General features: G+C 41.5%; 1 pseudogene; it reads left to right on the top strand.

Moving 5' to 3' along the window:
* Positions 1–4780: 4780 nt before the first annotated feature.
* On the top strand, positions 4781–17987 carry LOC120747031 (annotated as a pseudogene).
* The last annotated feature ends 6783 nt before the right edge of the window (positions 17988–24770 follow it).

The raw sequence follows: 24770 nt of genomic DNA, 5'->3' as shown, positions 1-24770 counted from the left end.
CGTTTCTAATTGTTTTTAGGTGCCGCTGTTACATTGTTTCTTTGTTTTGTATTAAAATTAAACTCCTTTAAATTGACTGTGCGCCCTACGGCTCTGTCCTATTTTTAGGTACCTACCACGGGTCACATCTACTTTCAGATTAGGCTTCAAACTTTCCTCTTTGCTAAGGCATATAGTTAGGCTGGACCAGGTGACCCTGAATCCTCCCTTTAGTTATGCTGCAATAGGTGTAGGCTGCAGACTGTTTCTTTTCACTTACTAAATCTATTAAGTCTTTATTTTATCTAATGTTACAATAACCAAAAAATCTGTTTTCATATGTAAAGTTATGATGGGTCTGTTCCATCTGGCCTAACCAGAAGTCACCAGATTCAAATGGTAAATGCACTAGTTCTTATAGCGCTTTTCTGAGCACTCAAAGCGCGTTATATAAGTTGTGCCCATTGACACAAGCACATTTTTCTTAGTGCTTTCTGACTAACATTCACACTCCAATGGATGCATCGGAAAGCAATTTGGGGTTAGTATCTTGCCCAAGGATCTCATGTTGATAGGGTTTTTCAGTGTTTTGTGAAATCATTGACAAGACCTGAAATGTAACAGATTTTCTTTTATATGCAAAAGTACTGTAACCGCAGTTTGTGGAACAAGCACCCCCTATTCACTGTAGTCCTAAACAACCACACATACATAACCTTCTCAAAAAAGTAAGAAATATTACATATTTCTTTGTAAATGTACATTAGTAAAAGATTACATTGTCTTCAGTGTTGGGGAGTAATGGAATACATGTACCGCCGTTACGTATTTAAAATACAAAATAGAGTAACTGTATTCCGTTACAGTTACTCATTTAAAAAGGTGGTATTTAGAATACAGTTACTTTGTTGAAATAAATGGATTACACTGCGGTACTTTCCTGTTTCATTTGTCGCGGGTCAGGACTGTTTGGGTTTTGTTTGACAGCTACGTTCTGTAGTTCCAGGCGGCAGCGTTACGGTTGCCATGGTTACAGGCGACGCTCTCTCTCTCTCTGCGACTGTGTGTTTCCTGGGTGAGAGAGCGCCTTTCCGTTGTTGTTGTTGTTGTTGTGCTAAGCTAACAGGCAGAATGCTACAAGCATACTCTAAAGAATGTAGCATCATGGGCAGTGTAGTCCGTGCTGCAGGGAGAATGGACTGCCATACACGTTATGGGTCTGTGAGCGCGAGGAGGGAGAAAAAGGGGAGTGGAAAGGTACGAGTTGTCATCGAGGAAAAACGGGAGCTGGAAGCATGTAAATATAATAATAACCACTTCAGCCAAGAAGAGTAGCCTGAAGAGCCCAGTTGTAAGTAAGCTATTAAGACGCGACTAGTACACCGTGTTCGTGTTTTCCTCCGAAAACAATAGTTCCGTTGGAGCAGTCTTTCAACGCCTCTCTCTGTCTCTCGCAAGAAACGTTGACCCACACAACAAGTAAAGCTATTTTTCGGCTACGAGCCGACATGGACCACCGCCGTATTAGTCAGAGGTCCCTTTACTACAGTTTCGGAGTCGCGAACCTTCAGTAATAGTAATAAATCACCCGCAATAGTAACAGTTCACGTTGTTGTAAAAAGCATGATAATATATTAAGTAATCCAAAGTATTCAGAATACGTTACTGTCATTGAGTAACGTAACGGAATACGTTAAAGAATACATTTTGGGGCATGTATTCTGTAATGGAATACATTTTAAAAGTAACCTTCCCAACACTGATTGTCTTTCTGCATTGTGTTTTTAATGTGTCTATAGATGCAATTGGAACGGTCCTGTACGGAGCAGCTGTTGTATATGCTGCAGAATCTGGGAGAAGAGGAGCTGAAACATTTCCACTGGTATCTACAGAATGTACCTGTAGGTGATTTCACTACCATTCGGAAGTGCCATCTGGAGAAAGCAAACAGACTGGAAACTATAGATTTGATGGTTCAGACATATACTACTGACCATGTGATAGAATTGGCGACATCCATTTTAGAGATGATGAGTCAAGGTCAGTCTGAGAAAAGAGACACTCAACACAGTAATGCAGTATGCAGGCACAACATTATACTGAGTTTTCTCGGAGGAACCCACTCAAGGTATTAATAAATTACTATCTAATCTAATTAATAAATCACTTTTAAGAGGCCATGATTCAAAATGTTCTTTCATCCAACAGGAAATCCCTCAGTTCAGGCCACCTTCATTACTTTCATCAGAAGGTAAGAGTTAAATACTCTTAGGAATGTTTTTAATGCAAAAACGTTTTGCTTGTTTTCGTGTGGTGTCTCCGTCGTCCCAGTATGTAATTTTTTTATTTTGCAAGGTCAGCTTCTCTCTGAGAGTCAGCATCAGCTAAAATTAAGCTACCCAACACCCTTAGTGCAAAAACCCTGCACAAGGGTGTTGGTGTAGTTTCACTGCACCACTGAGCATGAGATACAAGCACAACCAATAAGAATGGCCTTTCTCAACCAGTTTTTACATTATAATTTTACTTTGGAGTGTCAGGTTTGTGTTTATACTGGTTATTCTGTCTCTTGTCCTGTAGTATTGTGTTCAGTTTTTGTTTCCCAAGTTGCTAACTTGAGTCACCGGTGGGCTGGCTCTTTCGTTGCCATGTTTGGTTACTTGTTAGCTGTGTAAGCTGTGTTTTAAGTTTGACTATGCCTGCTGAGACCTGCATTTGGTTACTCACTCCACTACCAAACAACATTTCCCTCCACAAGATCAGATTGCTGCCACTGTTGATCAACCAGCGCTTTGTTAATCTGACAGTATTACTTCCTGGTGTTGATTTAATCCGGGTGTCATTAAATGGGTAAATGGCCTGTATTTGTAATAGCGCTTTTCTAGTCCCTAAGGACCCCAAAGCGCTTTACACAACCAGTCATCCACCCATTCACACACTGGTGATGGCAAGCTACATTGTAGCCACAGCCACCCTGGGGCACACTGACAGAGGTGAGGCTGCCAGGACACTGGCGCCACCAGGCCCTCTGACCACCACCAGTAGGCAACGGGTGAAGTGTCTTGCCCAAGGACACAACGACCGAGACTGTCCAAGCCAGGGCTCGAACCAGCAACCTTCCGATTACAAGGCGGAACTCCCAACTCTTAAGCCACAATCGCCCATTACTGTCAATGTAATTTTTTACCCTAATTTATGGTTATCCTGAGCCAACATTTTCAGATTTACTTAAATGTCACCTCCTCTGGCCTCGGGAATACAACTGACTAACTGAGGTGTGACTCACTGAGCAGGAAAGTGTTGGTGTCACTTGCTGCTGTCATACTGCCAGTCTTTCAATTAAGAACTAAGCTAATACCATGTTAAGCTAGCAAATCCCTGTAGATACAGTAAATATATATATATATATATATATATATATATATATATATATATATATATATATATATAAAATAAAATAGAATAGAATAGAATTCAACTTTATTGTCATTGCACATGCACAGGTACAGGGCATCGAAATGCAGTTTGCATCCATCCAGAAGTGCTTTAGTGATATAGATATATTACAATATGTATAGCAATAATATTAGATATGTAAGTATATTACAAAAAAGGGTCTCTTATGGTATGTTATAATGTACACGGTATGAAGTATGTTATGAATATTTTATAACTATAAGTATGTACAGGCTGTAGTGAGTACAGGCTATGAACAGGATATAAATATGAAATAAAAAACTACACAGAAATCTGAGATATACAGTTATACAGAATGGGAATATGCAAGTTATAAACAGTTGTAGGATTAAAAAATTATCGTATGTACAGAATGATTATTTACACAGAACTATACAGTAGTGCAGTTAAGATAAGTGAGATATGTGGATAATTTCTACAGAGGCTATATAAAGTGCTAGTGGTTGTGAGTGGTGGTTCAGTCCATCTTATTATTGTGTGTTTGAGGGTACAGTTGTCCATTGTGTGTGTAGGTGGTTGTGGGTGTGTGTATGTTCAGTCCATGAGTTTAACGTGGGTCAGATGTCAGGAGGCAGAGTTCAGGAGTCTGACAGCTGTGGGAAGATGCTGTTCCGGTACCTGGTGGTCTCAGTCCGGAGGCTCCTGTAGCGCCTCCCAGAGGGCAGGAGTGTGAAGAGTCCATGTGATGGGTGACTGGGGTCTTTGATGATTTTCCCAGCCCTTTTAAGACACCGCTTCCTGTAGATGTCCTTTATGGCAGGAAGTGGTGAGGCCAATCACCGTGGTGTCATATATATATACGTATATATATACGTATATATATACGTATATATATATGTATGTATGTATGTATATATGTGTATGTATATATAGTCCGTTTATAACAAATAGACAATACCATGTTAGCTTGTCCATTTTTTCAGAGACTCTTCAAAAATGTCAACCCCAACTCAAGGCTAATCTACGGAATGTGTACCAGTATGTCTTCGAGGGGATCGCTAAAGCAGGAGACCCAACTCTTCTGAATCAGATCTACACAGAGCTCTACATCACAGAGGGAGGGACTACAGAGGTCAATAATGAACATGAGGTCAGACAGATGAAAGTGCGTCCAGGAAACCAGACAGACCAGAAACAACAATCAGACAAGAAGACATCTTTAAAGCCTCACCTGGAATAAAAAGAACAATCAGAAGAGTCCTGACAAAAGGTGTGGCTGGCATTGGGAAAACATTCTTAACACAAAAATACACCCTGGACTGGGCTGAAGACAAAGCCAACCAGGAAATCCAGTTAATATTTCCATTCAGTTTCAGAGAGCTGAATGTGCTGAAAGAGGAAAAGTTCAGCTTGGTGGAACTTGTTCATCACTTCTTTACTGAAACCAAAGAAGCAGGAATCTTCAGCCTTTGAAGACTTCCAGGTTGTGTTCATCTTTGATGGTCTGGATGAGTGTCGACTTCCTCTGGACTTCCACAAAACTACAATCCTAACTGACCCTAGAAAGTCAACTTCAGTGGATGTGCTGCTGATAAACCTCATCAGGGGGAAACTGCTTCCCTCTGCTTGTCTCTGGATAACCACACGACCTGCAGCAGCTAATCAAATCCCTCCTGGGTGTGTTGGCAGAGTGACAGAGATCAGAGGGTTCACTGACTCACAGAAGGAAGAGTACTTCAGGAAGAGATTCAGAGATGAGGAGCAGGCCAGCAGGATCATCTCCCACATCAAGACATCACGAAGCCTCCACATCATGTGCCACATCCCAGTCTTCTGCTGGATCACTGCTACAGTTCTGGAGGATGCGCTGCAAATCAGAGAGGGAGGCCAGCTGCCCAGGACCCTAACTGAGATGTATACCCACTTCCTGGTGGTGCAGGCCAAAGTGAAGAATGTCAAGTATGATGGGGGAGCTGAGACAGATCCACACTGGAGTCCAGAGAGCAGGAAGATGATTGAATCTCTGGGAAAACTAGCTTTTGATCAGCTGCAGAAAGGAAACCTGATCTTCTATGAATCAGACCTGACAGAGTGTGGTATCGCTAACAGAGAAGCCTCAATGTACTCAGGAGTGTTCACACAGATCTTGAAAGAGGAGAGAGGACTGTATCAGAACAAAGTGTTCTGTGTTCATCCATCTGAGTGTTCAGGAGTTTCTGGCTGCTCTTTATGTCAACCTAACCTTCATTAACTCTGGCATCAACCTGGTAGAAGACAAACAAACAGCATCCAAGTGGTCTAAATTATTTAGGAAGAAAAATAATTCAAAATATCTCCACAGGAGTGCTGTGGATAAGGCCTTAGAGAGTCCAAATGGGCACCTGGACCTCTTCCTTCGCTTCCTCCTGGGTCTTTCCGTGCAGGCCAATAAATCTCTCCTACGAGACCTTCTGACATGGACGGGATGTTGCTCACGGAACAATCAGAAAACAGTCAAGTATATCAAGAAGAAGATCAAAAACAATCTGTCCTTAGAAAAAAGCATCAATCTGTTCCACTGCCTGAATGAACTGAATGATTGTTCTCTAATTGAGGAGATCCAACAGTCCCTGAGATCAGGAAATCTCTCCACAGATAAACTGTCTCCTTCTCAGTGGTCAGCTCTGGTCTTCATCTTACTGTCATCAGAAAAAGATTTGGATGTGTTTGACCTGAAGAAATACTCTGCTTCAGAGGAGACTCTTCTGAGGCTGCTGCCAGTGGTCAAAGCCTCGAACAAAGCTCTGTAAGTAAATAACTGCTCATATGTTACTTTTTAAAAATATAATTCTGTGAATCTCTAAAGCATGGTCATGTCATACAAGATGTCCTTCAGACAAAGGTGTATGTCAGGTTAAGGCTGGATTGTACTCCAGTGTTGTAAAAGACCTTTTTTTTTTTTACATTTAGTTTGATGGTAGAAGAAGGTAGCACATGGTGTGGTTTCTGCAAACAGGAGCAGGGAAAAACAATACAAATCAAATGAAGACTAAAAGTGAAGACTGTGTTTTTGTTCTTTTTCATAAATTTTCAGACTAAGTAGCTGTAACCTCTCAGAGAGAAGCTGCGAAGCTCTGTCCTCAGTTCTCAGCTCCCAGTCTTGTAATCTGAGAGAAGTGGACCTGAGCAACAACAACTTGCAGGATTCAGGAGTTAAGCTTCTGTGTGGTGGAATGAAGAGTCCTCACGTTAAGCTGGAAAGCCTCCGGTCAGATCAAGTGATAAATGTTTTTTCTTTTCTTTTCAAATGACAGTACAAACCAAAAAGAATTGAAGCTAATTAGGTGACTTGTTTAACATTAAGCAATGGGATTTTAATCAAGTGATGAAATATTCAAAACAAATATTGTGTTTGTCCATGGACTTACTTTAAAACCAATGTATCTGTCTTTCTTACTCACCATTTTCAGACTGAGTGGTTGTGACCTCTCTGAGAAAAGCTGTGAAACTTTGTACACAGTTATCGACTGCCAGCCGCCTAGTCTGAAAGAGCTAGACCTGAGCAACAATGACTTGCAGGATTCAGGAGTGAAAATTATGTTTGCTAGATTGAAGAGTCAACATTCTACACTGGTAAAACTCAGGTGAGATTAAGGGATACTCTGTGTTAAATTATATTTTCCATATTTTGGATATCCGTATTTTGGGGATTTCAATTGACATCAAAGCAACTTATTTTTTTGTTTGTTATTTACTTATTCCAAATGACTATAAAGATGTAATAATTCCATCCAGTCAACCTGGATGGACTAACTAAATAATGAGTAACTCCTCACTGCATCTAGAAAAAAAACATTAACACCAGCCTTGTCTCCTTTTTCATAATTATTTCAGTATAAGTGGCTGTAACCTCTCAGAGAAAAGCTGTGAAGCTCTGTCCTCAGTTCTCAGAAAACAGTTGTCTAATCTGAGTGATCTGGACCTGAGTAACAACAATCTGCGGGATTCTGGCGTGAAACTTCTTTCTACTGGAATGAAGAGCCAACACTGCAAACTAGAAAAACTCTGGTCAGCTAACAATCAAGTTTAATTTTAGCCAACTAGACAAACATCAATCATATGTTGTTATGTTTTATATTCTGACCACTTCAGTCCAAGTCACAGTAGTTTGCAATATTTGTACCCTTTTCCACACAGAGTAATCATGACTAATACCCATCTTGGAACAACACAAAATAACATCCACACTAGCAATTCCTCACTGTACAAAAATGTATTTGAACACTTTGATAGACTTTGTATTTTTGTTCATAATTATTCAGGCTGAGTGGCTGTAACATCTTAGAGAGAAGCTGTGATGCTCTGTCCTCAGTTCTCAGCTTCCAGAACTCCACTCTGATGGAATTGGACCTGAGTAACAATGACTTGAAGGATTTAGGAGCAAAGCCTTTGTTGGCTGGACTAGAGAGGCCAGACTGTGCACTGCAAACTGTCAGGTGAGGTCAAGTGATATTTTTTTTCTTCTGATAGCTGATAAAAATACCAACTAAGAAGGCTAATTTAGTATTTCATCTGTGTGTCAGTTCTTTAAAATATAAATAAAATTAGCAAAACCAAGACTTTCAACTCACATAAGAAAATATTTCACTCATGACAGAACTTAAATAACAGAACAGATGTTTAAAGTAAGATATTTACAATTTCCTGCACAAAATGAGCTAATTTTCAATTGTGATGCTTGCTGCAGGTCTCAAATTGCTGGGACAAACACCATGTTTACCATGGTGTCGCAGCTCCTCTTCTTTCCAAAACAGTTTGAAGACGACTGGGCATCAAGGTTGTGGTGTTTTGGTGTTCAAGTTCTGTCCAATTATTTGCCTGACTCTGATGCAAAGAGGTTGTGGTCATTTTTGCGATGTTTTTCATGTAATGCAACAACAATTTATGTGCTTATGCCTTCTGCCATAATTTAATGTGCGAGAAATATCAGTGAAACACTACTGTCCGGTGCATGCCAATTACTGTCAGTAACAGTCATAGCAGCTAATGATCACAGTCAAACACGGTTACTTTTGGCAGGACTTGCAGCTAATATTTGTATATTTGTCTGACTGCTTTTATAATATTGCACTGTGAGATGGATACTCCAAATGCAACAACAGATTCAGTGACTGTCCCGCAAGTGTCCAACCTTTCTATTACTAAATCAATGCAGTTGTTAATTTTAATGTTAAATTTAAACACTCTCCCATTGCACAATAATATATGTTCGATTTGATTCAGTTCAGTTTATCAATGTATACAGCACCGAATCACAACATCAGTCACCTTGAGGCATTTTACATTGTAAGGTAGACCCTACAATAATACATACAGAAAAAAATCCAACACTTATATGACCTCATATGAGCAAGCACTTTGGTGTACTTATGTGTCACGAGCAAAAGCATGTGCTCTTTGAACACACAACATAATTTCTATTCTGAAAGTAAATGCAGTTATGACCTTTGAACAAACTCAAGATTGCATGTTTTGTGCCTTGGGTTTCATGTTGGGTTTCATGTTGAGTCCTTGGGACTCCCCCGGCAGCCTACAACTATTGTAGCATAACTAAGGGAGGATTCAGGGTCACCTGATCCAGTCCTTACTATATGCTTTAGCAAAAAGGAAAATTTGAAACCTAATCTTAAAAGTAGAGGTAGTGTCTGTCTCCTGAATCCAAACTGGAAGGTGGTTTCACCGAAGAGCCTGAAAACTGAAGGGTCTGCCTCACATTCTACTTTCAATACTCTAGTAACAACAAATAAGCCTGCAGAGTGAGAGCGAATTGCTCTAATGGGGTGATATGGTATTATAAAGTCATCAAGATAAGAAAGGGCCTGATTCCTTAAGACTTTGAATGTGAGGAGCAGGATATTGAATTCAATTCTGGATTTAAGAGCGAGCCTATGAAGGGAAGCCAATTTAGGAGAAATCCTGGTCAAAAATGACTCCAAGGTTCCTCACAATGTCAATGAAGGACGAAGCCATTCTGTTGTAATAGTTGCAGTATGTGGTTTTGCATTGCCCTGGTGAATACTTCCCTGAAATAGATGTCATCCGGAGGTAAGCATATGTTGCTCTAAAGTCTTTATATACATTTCAGCTTTCATAGTTCCTTCCAAAACATGCAAGCTGTCCATACAAACAAGTCAGATGTTATGAGGTTGTATAAGTGCATATGGTATAAAAAAAATACAATTCATATAGCCATTTATCAAAGAAAACTTAATATTGCCAAATATTAAGTATTCGCTGCAGCTTGAACACACTTTAACACCAGTGTCTTTTGTCGTCTTGTTAATATTATTTTCAGAATGTGTGGCTGTAACCTCTCAGAAAAGATCTGTGAAACTCTGTCCTCAGTTCTCAGCTTTCAGTCATCTGGTCTGAGAGAACTGGGCCTGAGTAACAACAATCTGCGGGATTCAGGAGTGAAGCTTCTGTGTGATGGAGTGAGAAGTCAACAATGTGTATTGGAAATTCTCAGGTCAGGCTTCACTCATGCTACTTTAAAATCTGACTCATACCATTAGTCAAAAATCTAACTCATGTAGAACTTTATCGCCATATCCAAAACAAGACAGAGATTGTATTTATATTAACCCTTTAAAGCCGGTCGGAGCGGGCACGCTGCGTTTTGTGTAACTATTTTTAAATCCCTGTAGAACCGAAACCACGTAAGCTAGCACAATAATTTTTTTTTGCATATGAAACTGGAGTAGTTGTACTTATATCTTATGCCATCAGCTTGTCCTAGGTCACAGTTTGCCGCTTTGCCGATCCGATCAGCTGGTCATAACACGTCCTACATTGACATAGACGTCAGAGAGAACTATCGCATGTCCGCCATTACCTGCCCAAAATTGGAAGTGACATCGTTTCGCGGAAAATGTCGTTTTTTTTACATATAGGCCTTGTAAGCCTATAGTGGTGTTTTTAAAAGTCATGTTTTACTTCATCCTTTTCTGAATAGTTTCTGGGATGCTTAGAACTCAAATTGCACTGCTTTAAATAGTTTAGTTTGATGCACATGCTGTTTTCTTTGCAAATTTACATTATACGATTTATTTTCGTTTTTTTCTACAGTAGATAAAAATTGGTGTATTTCAAAAATAAAACTATGAAGACACTCAAAATAAATTTCCTGTTGTTGTAAACTATTTTTTGCAACTTTTTTGTATTTACAGTTTTGAAGGATAAACCTCTTAAATTTCTCTAAGTAGAAATCTATGTGAAAAAAACAAAAAAAAAACAACAACTTTTAATTTCTTTGTAGTTCATTGCACTTTTTTGCAATTTATGTAGTTACTATGGACTTAATACATCCATGTTATTAAATTTTGGGCTATAACAGTTGTATTGATGTATAGCAACTTGAAATGCTCCCAAAAATGGCACTACAGCATGTAAAAATATATAGTAAGCTCTGGCAGACTTGGTTCTATGGTAGGTCTTAAAGGGTTAATATATCTGTATATACAAGCAATATACAGGTATATTAATATATCTGTATATTGCTTCTATGGGATCTCCATTTCACAGTCTTTTAGAATGCTTGACATGAAAGAAATTCTTGGAGATTTTTGTCTAAATGATCACATTAGTTGTGCAAGGTAATAAGAGGATTTTTTTCTATGTGATATTATGCAGCATTCACAAACAGTACATGTGCACTAACTGGGATTCATAAATACAAATTTAGAGCTGCCTTTGTCTGGGCATACAAGTAATTAATGAAAGCCTGACTGTCTCTGAAAATTTAAATATCTAGAAAATGATTACAACTCGGGATGGACCGATCCGATATTATGTATCGGTATCAGTCCGATGCTGACCTAAATTACTTGATCGGATATCAGAAAGGAATAAAAAATGTAATCCGATCCATTAAGCACAAAAGCAACTTAGAAAACATGCGACATGGCGTAACCCAGCTCATGACCTTAGCATGTCAGACCAGAATGCTTCACGTGATAGAGCGCCTGTGGCGTGCGAGACCTGTCGGCGGTCTGGAGTTACTTTACACTGAAAGCATTTGGAGCCTCGCTACTTGCTTCCAAAATGGTATTTCATATCAGAGAAAGCTATCCCAGAGAAGTAAAGCAAGTCTGTAAGTTCATCTCTGAATGTTTGTAAAGTATTTCCACGCTAAATTTAACAACCGATATATAGCACAAAAGCTGATCGTGATTTTTCCAATTACAGCCATTCCAGAGAAGAGTGGCCTGAAAATTGAAGGCTCTGCCTCCGTAACATTCATCATCCCCCCATCATTTCTAAATTCAGCTGCATAATCCTGTCTGAAACTTTTCTCACCTCCACAACACTATTCACATAGTCTTCCGTCAAAGTTACTCATGCTCCATTTCTCTTCCTAACTATGCCATGGTAGAACATGTTAAAAGAGCACTCCGCCTCCTAGCCTCTCTTCACCTCCACCTATTCTGTACCTTACTTCTCTCTTGATTAATTATGAAGTTATTACACTTATTTCATAATAAATGTATATTAGAAAAATCATCATAGATGTAACTCACCTGTCTGAAATTTTGCTGGGGAAGTGTGTTATTGCCGGGTGGATTGTTGGGGTTTCTTTATTTTCTTTCTATTTTCTTTCTTTTTATCGTCTGTGAAAAGGTGTTTCCCACCTTTGTGATTTCTTATTATTTTTACATTGGGCACACATAAACTTTTCAGATCTTCAAAGAAATTTAAATATCAAGTAAGGTTATAAGGCCAGTTCTAAAGCTGTGGAATTCCAGCAAACCACAGAGAGAGCCATTGTCCACTAATGGTGAAAACATAGAAGAGTAGCAACTGGTTGACTGCAAATACCCCAAAAATGAAGCAATGACTAATCCAAGAGGTCACAAAAGACCCCACAACAGCATTGAAAGAAATGCAAACCTCACTTGCCTCAGTTAAGGATGGTGTTAGTCCACCATAAGAAAGAGACTGAGCAAAATGGCCTGCATGCCAGAGTTCCAAGACAGTGTGATGATCCTGTTTTCCCCAATAAGTCAAGTCAAGTCAAGTCAAGTCATCTTTATTTATATAGTACATTTAAAAGACATCAGGTGTCAGCCAAAGTGCTGAACAGAGAAATATACTAATAATTAAAATAAATAAGATGAAAACATAGAAACATTGTGAGACATCCATATATTTTTGTAAAAAAAAAAAAGTGTACATGCAAATATGCACATACGTATGCAAAAATGTACACATTCACACACAAGCACACATACGTGAACATAAAATACATGTATACGTGTCTACACATGCAAACAACATCCAATGAGATAAAAGACCAGGGTAGCTGAAACAGAATAAAAGGGGTGTCAGAGAGATCCGAAAGCCTTGGAAAATAGGTAGGTCTTCAGATTTGATTTGAAGACTTCCAAGGACGAAGAGGATTTTATGAAAGGGGGAAGACTGTTCCAGAGTTTCGAGGCGGCAATGGAGAAAGCCTGTCCCCTTCAGATTTGAACTGGGAGCGTGGAACTAATAAAAGCATCTGACTGGAGGAGCGCAGAGTTCGAGTGCAGGCGGGAAAGGCTTGAGTGACAGATGCCTAGATAGAGAGAGTTACAATAGTCAAGACGTGATTATATGAAAGCATGGATAACAGTTTCCTGGCCTTTAGATGACAGGATATTTTTGAGTTTAGAAATGCTCCTGAGCATTAAGTATTAAAAGTTCTGGTTAATTATTCACAGATGTATTGTTTTGTGTGTCTGCAGTCTCTCAGGCTGTCTGATCACAGAGGAAGGCTGTACCTCTCTGGCCTCAGCTCTGAGCTCCAACCCCTCCCGTCTGATAGAGCTGGACCTGAGCTACAATCATCCAGGATCCTCAGGAATGAAGCTGCTCTTAGCTGGACTCAAGGATCCAGGCTGGAGACTGGACACCCTCAGGTATGGAGAGAATGTCTGATAGAGGAGGAGTAAGAGGAAACAGTTTATGTGTCCTTCACTCAGGTCCCACAGACATGATCTGAGCAACCACACACAGTAGGTTTTTCTTTACTCAGAAAAGAAATACTAGTCTACTTGGATGATAAATTCATAAATGATAGAGGGAAATCTGTCTTGAAACTGCCAAATTAGGCAGGGGTGTGGGTGTGGGGGGTAGCTCAGTTCAGGGGCGGGATAGCTCTGTAGGTAGAGTGGTGGCCCCATGATCAGAAGCTTGGGGTTTCGACTCCACTGAACGCTGAGCGCTGCATTGGTGGCTGCCCACTGCTTCATTGGGTGAATGGGTTAAATGCAGAGCAGAGATTTCCCTGCGGGTACTAACACATACACACTGTTATGTTGCGTTCTATTTAGAAGAAATTATTCTTGTAGATATGTTTCTTACCTTTTCACTTATGAGCTAATCAGAAACTGTTTGCCTCATCTACCATTTATCAATATTGAATTTTTCTTTTGTTACTTCTACGCAATCATTACATTATCTGAATGTGTGGAATGCTGAACACAGTTATGTTTAATAGGGGACGCAACATTACATTGATGTATCATGATTTATTAAAATGCTGTGAAACACGAGAAACTGAGAAAAACAGAAATATAAGAAACCCAAGTATAACAGAATCTACAAGTAAGTTTGATGCAGGTTTTTGATGATCAGAAAATCCATCAAAGAGAAACCAGATTACATATGATGATAAGAGTTACAGTTGATTCCTATTAAGCACAGATACACGGTACCACTGAAAAAGCATGGCAGGCTGGACATGCTCTCTGCTTCTAATTAGAATGTATTAGTTATCAGATAGCTACAGTGTTGAACACTGAATATAGGTGACAGACTAAACTATGACTGAATAAATTCTGCCTAAACCAGTAGAGAGACAGGGCTCATCGAGTATCACTATTGAAAAGCTAATTGTATGCAGTCTCATAATGTTACATTTTAGTACCTGCTTGGATCGCTCAGAACCGGAATGGGTACTAAAAAAGCACCAGGTACCTAATGGAAAACCCTGAAAACATTGATGAACTGTACTGAGACGATCCAAGAAGGTACTGATTGAAAAGGGACTATCGATTGAGGTCTCCATCAAACACTACATCCTCTCAGTATGTGTTTGGAGATAATAGTAGCATCCTCAGTCATAACTGACTTGGATTTCTTGCTGTGACAATTCAGAATCATCAGAAACAGAATACTTTATTTATCACTAGAGGAAATTATGTTGGTTACAGTGTTCCAGTAAAAACAGTAACAAAAACAGACACTACAAGAAGTAAGAAATAGAAGTAGAAATATAGAAATAGAAGTAAGAAATGGAACATATTATTGAAGTCTATTTGTGAAAACAGTAACAGTCTGACAGTATGTGTATGAGAGCCATGTAATGTCCATGCGTGCATGCTGGAAGAGACTGTGCTGGTCTGACCCCCCTCCTCCTTTCAGGGTGGAGCCTGCTGGAGTCCGATGGTTGAGACCAGGTCTGAGGAAGTGTAAGTGTGTTTTTATTGTGATTCATGAAAACAAAGCAACACACATTCAACCATCTTCAAACTGTCACATCACACATTCACATCTCTGATGTCAGGAGTCATAATCAAAGTACCAATCAATGAACAGATGATGGATCAATAACTGCAGCTGGATTGTGTTTGTTCTCTCCATCAGATTCCTGTCAACTCACAATCGACACAAACACAGTAAACACAAACATCAAACTGTCTGACAACAACAGGAAGGTGGCACATGTGGAGGAGATTCAGTCATATCCTGATCATCCAGACAGATTTGAAAACTGTTATCAGCTACTGTGTAGAAATGGTCTGACTGGTCGCTGTTACTGGGAGGTTGAGTGGAGAGGATGGGCTGATATATCAGTGAGTTACAGAAGCATCAGAAGAAAGGGACGCTGTAAGGACTGTTTGTTTGGAGGGAATGATCAGTCTTGGTGCCTGATCTGCTCTCATGATGGTCCTGAATCTGTTTGTCACAATAACAGAGAAACATCCATCCCCTCCTCCTCCTCCTCCTCCTCTGTCTCTAACAGAGCAGCAGTGTATGTGGACTGTCCTGCTGGCACTCTGTCCTTCTACAGAGTCTCCTCTGACACTCTGATCCACCTCCACACCTTCAACACCACATTCACTGAACCTCTTTATCCTGGGTTTGGGTTCTGGCCTCATCGTAGTGGTTCCTCAGTGTCTCTGTGCTGACTTGAATGTAAAGAGTGTCCTCCTGTTAAAGGAACTGTCAAGGTTTGGCTGTGTGGCAGGTAGGATGTAGGACCCAAATGCTGGAATCACAACAGGCGAAGTTAACTGAGAACATCAGCTTTATTGGTGGAAACTACAGATTTAGACAGGAGCACGAGGGAAACACACAGCAGTAAGGGTGCACAACATGACAACAAATGGGGAAGACTAAGGACTGAAATACACAGGCAATTGTTGGGATTAAATTATTTGAAGTGCCTTAATTCTATGCTTTATATTAACTAAAATGCCATATAACCATATAGTGTAGTATTATGTGGACACAGCACTGAAAAATAAAGGCATTACACTACGTGTCCTTGGGAAGTGGAATGCTGTAGACTCTCGCTCATGCCTGCCGGGGAAAAGCAGATAACAGGGGAGCATTTTCTAGTGGAAAGTTACTGAGACACTGTTTAGACTAGAATGAGAGAGCTTCTGTAATAAAACTGTTAGGGGCACACCACCATTTTGAGATCCGCTGCAACGTGTCATGGAAGACGCATCTCCCTTCATGAAGTAATATGAAAGAGAAATAAAGTGTTAAATGGTCTACTGAGCAGTGTTTTGTCTTCCATCAGATGCCTCTGAGGAATCAAAAGAACTCGGTGAAGTGTTGGTACCAAACACAGGACAACAAGAGGATTGGGAACAGGTGGAAACACAGTTCAGACTAATCAGATGTAATGACACAGAGGAAAAGCAAAACTCAAAACACTGAACACAGGACACGAGACTTTCAAAGGATAACAGGAAGCGGGAGACAGGCATAGAGACGCAAAGTTGATAAGGGGACATGGCTGACAGGGGAGACAGAGAGAACATGAAGCACAGAGGCAAGTAAGTAGTAAGTAACCCAAGTTAACCAAATGCCTGTCTAAGTCAGAGAGTCAGTGGTGCATAGTGGGGGGAAGGGGGCGGGGAATAAACTGTTCCACAGTGTACGAGCTGGGGTTTGAAAACCACGATCCCCCTTTGTTTTCAAACGGGTCTGTGGAATAGTTAGAAGACCACTATTAATGGATTTAAGGATCCGGTATAGAGAGTAAGGTTGAAGAATCACAACGATATAAGTGGGGGCCTCACCTTGTAAGGGCTTAAATGTAAAAGTAAAAATTTTAAACTTATATCTGTACCCAACCGGAAGCCAGTGCAAGGATTTTAACACAGGAGAGATTTGGGAGAATTTATGACTGCAGGTTAAAGCCTTGATGCGGCATTTTGGACTGCTTGAAGATGATTTGAGGAAGCCTTAGACATACAGGTTTTACGGCAAACTTGCCTAAAGCTGTGGATAGCTTCTGTAAACCAGGGCAGGATTTTACAGTGTTGGCTTTCACACCTGGGCTCCTGTGATTAGGTAGAGTATCATTAGGGGGCCCTTTTGCCCCTCTCGGTGGGACACCCCCACAGGGCTTTAATCTGGGACTCTGCACTATTTGACCCTAGAACTGAAGAAGCTTCTCATATGAGAGGTGAAACACCTTCAAACAACTTAAAGAAGTCCAGACGCTTTTCTTTCCAGCTCTTTAGACAGTTTTGGCTTTCCTGATTTTAAGACGAGCCACTTTATCTAGAATTTTTAGACATTGCAAAATGATTGCCCACTGCTTTACTGAGTGAATGGGTTAAATGCAGAGAATCACTTAGTGAGCCATGTAATGTCCATGTTAATCCATGGGGATTAACAGCCAACCCAACTCCATCTCCTGAAAGATGCAGTGTGGTTAGACAATGACGGTCTGCCTGGCACAGTTCATTAAAATGAAAAAAAAAAAGAAACTACATATTCCACTTAGTTTTGGTTAGGAACTTAAAATCCAAGTTATTCCTAATCAAAAGATCATTGAGGGCAAATGCTTTATTTGAGATCAAACGGCAGTTTAATAGGGTCATCTTAATCGGCGAGGCTGAAGCATCTCTGGTTAAATCCTGAGGGACTTGGCACACATTCGCCCTGCACACTCCCCGAGACTTCTTACCTTTTATCATAAGCCATGGGACAATGAGATGGTCACTCACATGTTCTAGGAAAGCTTGGCGTCCTGATGAAAACCATGCGGGGAAGGCATGCACTCAACTCGAAGCCCGTTTTAGCTAAAACATCCAACGTCGGCAGCCCCGAGCAGGACGCAAAATCAAGGATATTCCTGTATTTCCGTATTCTCACTTGGTTGCCCGCACGTCTTCCTCGCTTTCTCAGACGATTTTTTGTCGGGAAACGACAGCTCCGGTTTCTACCTGACACAAGCAAGCATAGGAAGTTATGAGCAACAGCTGACCGCCCAAATGTGGAGGAAAGCCTCCAAAGTGTCCAATGATTTGTCTTTGAGCTCATAAACACAATGCGGTGATCAGTATAAGCACGTTGAAAAGATGGTTCAGGAAGAGGAAAAATCAGGAGAAAAGACACAGGCTTGTAAAATTTGGGTGGATTTGTAGAAAATGAAACGGCTGGTCATGGACAGATGCAAGGTTATCGATGGTTCCACCCTCATGCAATAAAGAAGATGGATGTTGTATCACTCGATGACTGATCAGTTTGTTTCACTAACTCATCTACACAAGGCATTTTATAGAGTCTTGAAACAACAACTGCAATCTGCACAATTCCACTTTTTTCTCCAGATAGATTTTTCACTTTCATCTCCATATTTCCACAGTATTCTCCAAATGTTCAGCAATATTTCTGTATCTTAATGTGGCCCTAATACTCCGTGGTAGCTTTAACATGATATATTCATGTCCATCTCAAACTGTGAGCTCGGCTCCAGCACAATAGTATGTTAAAATATCACTTTAAATAATAACATGTACATATATAATGATTGGTTTGTACAGTCATTTATCATATAGTAATGCTTTTTTTTTTTGTTGTTGTTTTTGTTTTCTGCCTGTCCCGTTTGGCTCTTTTGCATCAGAATTGTTGTCTAAAGGCAAAGAAAGATGCCCAACGGATTTACTTTACCAAACTGACCATCCCAGCCTTGCCATAATGGTCCATTTGATTCACCTTTTATTGTTTATTTTATTTTCACTTGCTGAACATGGGACAGACTTGACTGGGGGAAAGAAGGGGAGAAAGAAAGAGGGAAAGAGAAACAGCTGAGAAGAGGGACGGGGGAGAAGGGCAAAAACCAAAAACCAACAGAACGGGCAGAGAAAAAAAATGCATATATCAATCACCTGGATCACCTGCTGAGAAAGAAAAAAGAAAACAAGCAGAAGAGAACAAGAGTAATAGAATAAACAACATCACAATGATATATGGGAATATGACAGTAAATACTAAATATTAAACATTATTGTGCAGCACATAAGATCAACAGAACACAGTGTGCTTTGAGGTAGGAGCCAAAAAGGGTGTAGTTTGTGGGTGTGATCACCCGTGTGTACACCTGTGAGCATGGACGCGCTTGTTTTTAAAAGGTTCCTTCATGTAATGATCTGCTAGAGGGTGTGGGGGGGCCACAGCCCCGTCCTCCAGGGCATGAAGCAGGTATGGAGGAGATCAAAACTCCAGACATCCAGAGGCCCCCAGAACACAAGAGACCAAGGAAGACCAACAGAGGGGCAGCCGCGCCACTGTCCCAGAAAGAGCTGAGGAGAGTCCCAGATGAGGGCTCACTCAGCAGCCGCGGAGCAGAAGCCAGGGGGAGTTGCAGTGACGTGCCCGTGAGCTCCGCCAGCAGCCAGCTGCACCTGAGTGACCGAGCCCCAGGCCGAGAGGCCGGGGGCACCCCACCTCCGAAGTGGCCCAAGCGAGCCCCAGGCTCCAGGCCCCGATAAGCGGCCGCCAAGGAGTGAGCCGGTGTGTACCTGGACGCCCATCCCCGGACACAAAGAACCACCAACGCACCGATGTCTGAGGGGGTCCGCCACTGGCAGGGAAGTGGTGGTAGGGGGAGATAGGCCTCCAAACCTTGGAGGGCCTGAGATGTCCCCAGAGAGGTGGCGTCTGATACCCAACCTGACATATAGACACAGACATACAGGCACACACAGATACAAACATCCATTCCCACCCTCATGCTCTCATATACACTTACTCCACACTCAACCAACGTGGAGATAGACATAAAGAGACGCTGTACACACGATCACACTCCCCAAGCGTACTCTACGAACCGGGTCTAGGTGCCCCCGCCCCTGGAGGGGGGAACTGCACCCAGACCCAGGTGGTGTTACCCTTTTCCCTTCGGTGGGGAGAAGCAGACCACCCCGACTCCACAGCAGCAGGGAGGCCCCACACTCCAGGCCGCAGTCGGACGGCCAACTCCTCCTCCTAGCCCCCCCCGCTCCAGCAGGCCGCAGAGAATGGGGGTGAGAGAAGACTCCAAACCTCCCTCCACCCGCTCATTTTAGTGTTGATGCATGTGTGTTCTAAGGTGCATTTAAAACCCAGGAGGGCATGGAGCTACCTGCCAGAGAGCAGCAGGTAAGCGCATGGTCCCTCCTGTTGGCCCTCAATGTCTACGTGTATTTAACATTGAGAGGTGGGCAACGACGCCAGGGGTGGGGTGTACACCCTGATGGTACTTTGGACTCCGTGTATCGTGCCCACCCCCAAGATCCTATATGTATGTGTAATGAGAGTGTGAGTAATGTGAATGTCTAAGTTGTGGGATAAAATTGAGGCAGAGGCAGCCAGAAGGGGACGTGGACGGGGGGGTAGCCTCCTCTGCACCCTGGTGACATACCCCTACTCCAAGGCCCTGCATGTGTGGGTGGTTGTGGTGGAGCGGGAAGAGGGAGGCAGCTGGAGTAATGCTAAATCAAAGCTTGCACACAATCATACAGGGTACAAGATGTAGTGAAAGCTGCAGACCATTCTAAGACTTACCAAGTGGGAATCTGGAATTGCGCCTCTCACTCCCAAGTTGCATAGTCTTACCACTACACTATCCAGCTACAACACTGCTGGGACTTGTGACTGTACAAAATAGATCTGATTTGAGTCAAATGATCCAGATGTTTTCAGTCTCTCTGTTTTTCATTGTGAAAGAGGGAAAAATGAACAATTGGGAGCACACAAATATCAACATGTAGATAAAGTATTAAAGCATTTGATCTGACTGCAATGTATATGAACTTTGATTTTTAGGACATGAACCTTTTTCCTCTCATCATCTTATAATATTAGAATATTTCAAATCAATCAAGTGTATTTGAAATGTGAGATTTAAAGTCATATTGTTGAAATGTTTGTTCCAGGCTGTAAAAAGTGCACTGTAAGATGTGCACTTCAGGAAAACGGAGTGGAATGCATTAAGCTCTACATGTACTTTAATGTTAATGTCAGCCTGTAGTTTTCCATGTGAGCCCATGTAGTTAATCAGAGTTTCAAATCAAGACTTTAACTTTGATCAGTGTTTCCACAGTGACTTAGAAATGGTTAGCCTTCAGTTAATCCAAAATGCTGCAGCAAGAGTCCTGACAGGGACTAGAAAGAGAGAGCAGATTTCTCCTGTTTTGGCTTCCCTTCATTGGCTTCCTGTTATTTTTTTATTTTTTATTTTTGTCCCGATTGGATCTTTAGCCATCAGAATGCACAGTAACTGTGTTACAATAAGGACTTAACAGCGCCCTCTGCTGGAGTGTTTCAGTACTGCGTTAACTAGATTACACCACCTCCTCCTCACACCACCTGCTACAGCTCTACTCTTCTATGAGTGTTTCAGCTGAGGACTTGGTTCCTTCCACCTGTCCATACAGGACATCACGCTGTCTTTTCTTCGATTTCTCTTACTCGTGTATTATGAACTAAATGTATCCTGATACACACAGAGATGGATGAGCAGAGGTCACATGATGAAAGAACAAACATGGAGTCTTTGATTTATTTAGATATTTATTGATGAATGCAAACAAACCTAACACTGAACCATCGTCCAGCAGAACAAACCTGATCACATGACCTGCTGACCCAAACAGTGAAAAGCTCCATGGCAACAACAACAACAAACAGCCTCACATATGTTAACAGAGGCTGTTAGAAGCACAGAGTCTTTACAGTCTTTCTCCTGTTTGGACACAGATCTCTGCACATCTTCATCACAGTTACTCACAGACGTGCAGAGTGTGTGGATATCAAAGCTAAGTTTCCACCATGTTTGTAGTCTGTACTGGGACTCATGGAGCATCTCTCTATGAGCACTCAGTGCTTTAAACAGTGAGTCCCAGTTTAACCAGCAGCCTTCACACCACACATCACACAGACATGGAAACTTCAAACCCTCAGACTGAAGACACCATCATAAATAAACAGATTGTGATGAAGATGAAGAACTGGACCAGTTTGCTGTGGTTTCTTCTGTTCCTGTCAGAAATAAGAGTCTGGCAGCACTTTGCTCTCCTTCCACATGTTTAAGGAGGAAGTGAGTCGTCTTCCTCTGTGGGCCCAACATCAGGCAGCAGCCACGTATTTGTAAAAACCCAGCACACTGCTTCAGAAACACTGAGTCCAGGTGACCAGAGTCATGTGATCAGTGAGGTCTTCACTCAGGACGTCACTGCTTCAGGACCTGATTCAGAGGTTTATGAGGACGTGGATCATTGGTGCTGATGTTGTGTGAGAGCTGGTGAACCATGGGGAACATAAATAACAACCAGGCCATCAGCAGTTCTACCCCCAGCTCTAAAACCTACATAATACACTATACATATAGTTATATAGGTTATAGTATGTTATATATACACGTAGCTGAAGCAGTTTCATTTGTAGCTTCATGCTGCACTTCATATGTTTGTCCACCAGATGAATTAGCTAGTTTTAGTGATCAGTGATAGAGTGTAGAAGAAGATGGATGATGACATATTTGTTAGTGTGTTTAACTGTGAGTAACTGAAGCTCTCAAAGGCTGAGGATAGACCCTGGACTAATCTGAGGACTTTGGTGGTCCTGCTGATGTGTTCAGTCTGTGATTGGACAGAGAGCAGGGGTCCAGGACCTGATGGGATCAAAATGATTAACTGTGTTTATTTCACCAGAGCTTTCCATTTCTCTTAAATGAGCTTCATGGTGTTGTTCTTGGCTGGTTTTGTTTCTGCTCCACACATCCTTCCACAGACGACACCATCATAGACACCAAAGGTGGTTCAATAAGTCCAAACTCCTCTGACTGAATCAAACACTTCCTGTGTCTCTTTGGTGTCAGGCAGAACATCAGTCTAACACCTCATTATTTCACTCTGACCTCTATGTTGGTTGAACGTGTTAGTAGAAACATATTGAGCTGTGTGGATGGACTCAAACGTACTGATAAGCCATGTATTAGAAACAGTTCTCTGTGTTAGTCTGTAGAGCTGAAGAAAGAAGACACAAAGACACCAACTGGGTGAAGTCCAGGTGTTTGACTTGTTCAGTGTAGAGCACTGTGGCCTGGATGAACCTGCGCACCACTATGATGCTCTAGATCATAGACTATGGTTTCATCATGTTAGAGACTGTCTCCCAGTTTAACCTACCAGTGATGAACACGGTGGAAGTGATCTTGGTCCTGCTGATGTTACAGATTGATGTCAGGCAGATCTTTATTATCACTGATGGACAGATTCATTTGGTTTTTGTGTTGTTCAGACTTCAGTATCACTGCTGCAGGTTGGATGAACTCTTATACTACGAAACAGGTTTGAGTTTCTTTTATTTGACATGATTCACCAGGAAGTTCTGATCAGTTTGTCGTTCCTGTCTCCTTTTAGTCTGAAAGAACTTGGTTTAAAGGTGCTTTTATTTTGGAGTCCCCTCTGACTATAATCATATATTTAATGTGAGGTATTGTTTCAGTGGAGCCTTTGAGTGGTTCATCTACACGGATCTGTATTCATCAGGAGAGGAAACATCATGGTTTTATGACATTATTGTTCTTACTGATCAAACCAACAGAGTAAAGATGTTTAAAGGGTTTAGTGTGAAGACTGTGATCCAGGTCTGAAAGAGATCCATGTCACCGTCAAACCTGTCACTCACTCAGGACCTTTATATTCTGACATCACTTCCTGTGCTGTAAGTCCCGCCTCCCTCAGTTTGAGCAGCTCTGAGGTTAATAAGACACATATAAGAGTCAGAGTTCAGCATCGGCCCACAGTCATGTTACAGGTGACTCCAGGCTGCCAGCATAGCTGAGACACTGACAGAGGAGCTGTGAGTGTGAATGTGATGAAGCATCACTCAGTGTTTCACATCCATCATGTTAGAAACACTCAGGAAGTGTGACTGTGTGGCTGTGACGTTTACAACAGTCTAACATGTGCTGTCAACCAAACCATTTCATGTTTCTATGGTAACTGAATCATTAGGATTGAATCTGTTCTTGTTGAGGTGACCTGTTAGTGTTTGGACTCGTGATCACGTCACAAGATCACGTGAGATTTCAAACCACAGGAGAATCACTGTGGTTATAAGAGGCAGACACCCGCACACACACCACGTGTCTGCTGTTGTTGTCAGGGAAATGAAGGCCGCATCTCGAGCAGCCTTTGAGTTGGGACAGCCTTCATTTCGTCACTGTGATGCAATTGGCTTCAAAATGTGGCCTTTAAGGCTGCAGACCCTGAATTGGGACGCAGCCAGGGTCTGCATCCTTTGGAGGCTCCAATTGAAGGCTGCAGGATGAGTCGGGTGTATCTTTCATGGCCCACTATATTTCAGAATTATAGTGTTGCATCATATTCTATAAGGATGTGTTTGTATACTTTCTGCCCAGTTTGGCCCATTTAGCAGAGGTCAGAGCTTTTCTTGGTGGACAGACTTCCAGAGCGGAGACAGCAGGTTTTTCTGCTTCCTGATTGGGAGTCTGGCAAGATGTGCAGGGCTTGAATTTGGGGCGCATCATGTTGAGAACACACAAACAAAGGCAGCAGACACACAAAAGTTCACCAGCTCACTGACAAAAACTGACAAAAACAAAAAGATGAAGAGCTAAAGAGACAAAACGGCAGATAGCAACAGAGAGACAGACCAATGAAGATGCAGCAAGAACAGATACAAATACACTGACGTGGCTCTTAAACGGGCCTTTGGGAGGTTTTCAAAAAGCAGATGTAGGAAGCAATAATAACAGGCTGATTGTTTACTCAGCAGGTTCTTCATCAAAGTATTGTGAATTCAGAAGCACCTTATAC

This window comes from Simochromis diagramma, unplaced genomic scaffold (assembly GCF_900408965.1).
Source record: "Simochromis diagramma unplaced genomic scaffold, fSimDia1.1 OVJJ01000414.1, whole genome shotgun sequence".
Lineage (NCBI taxonomy): Eukaryota > Metazoa > Chordata > Actinopteri > Cichliformes > Cichlidae > Simochromis > Simochromis diagramma.
Note: the sequence above shows the minus strand (reverse complement) of the source record. Positions and strands in the feature narration are given on the sequence as shown.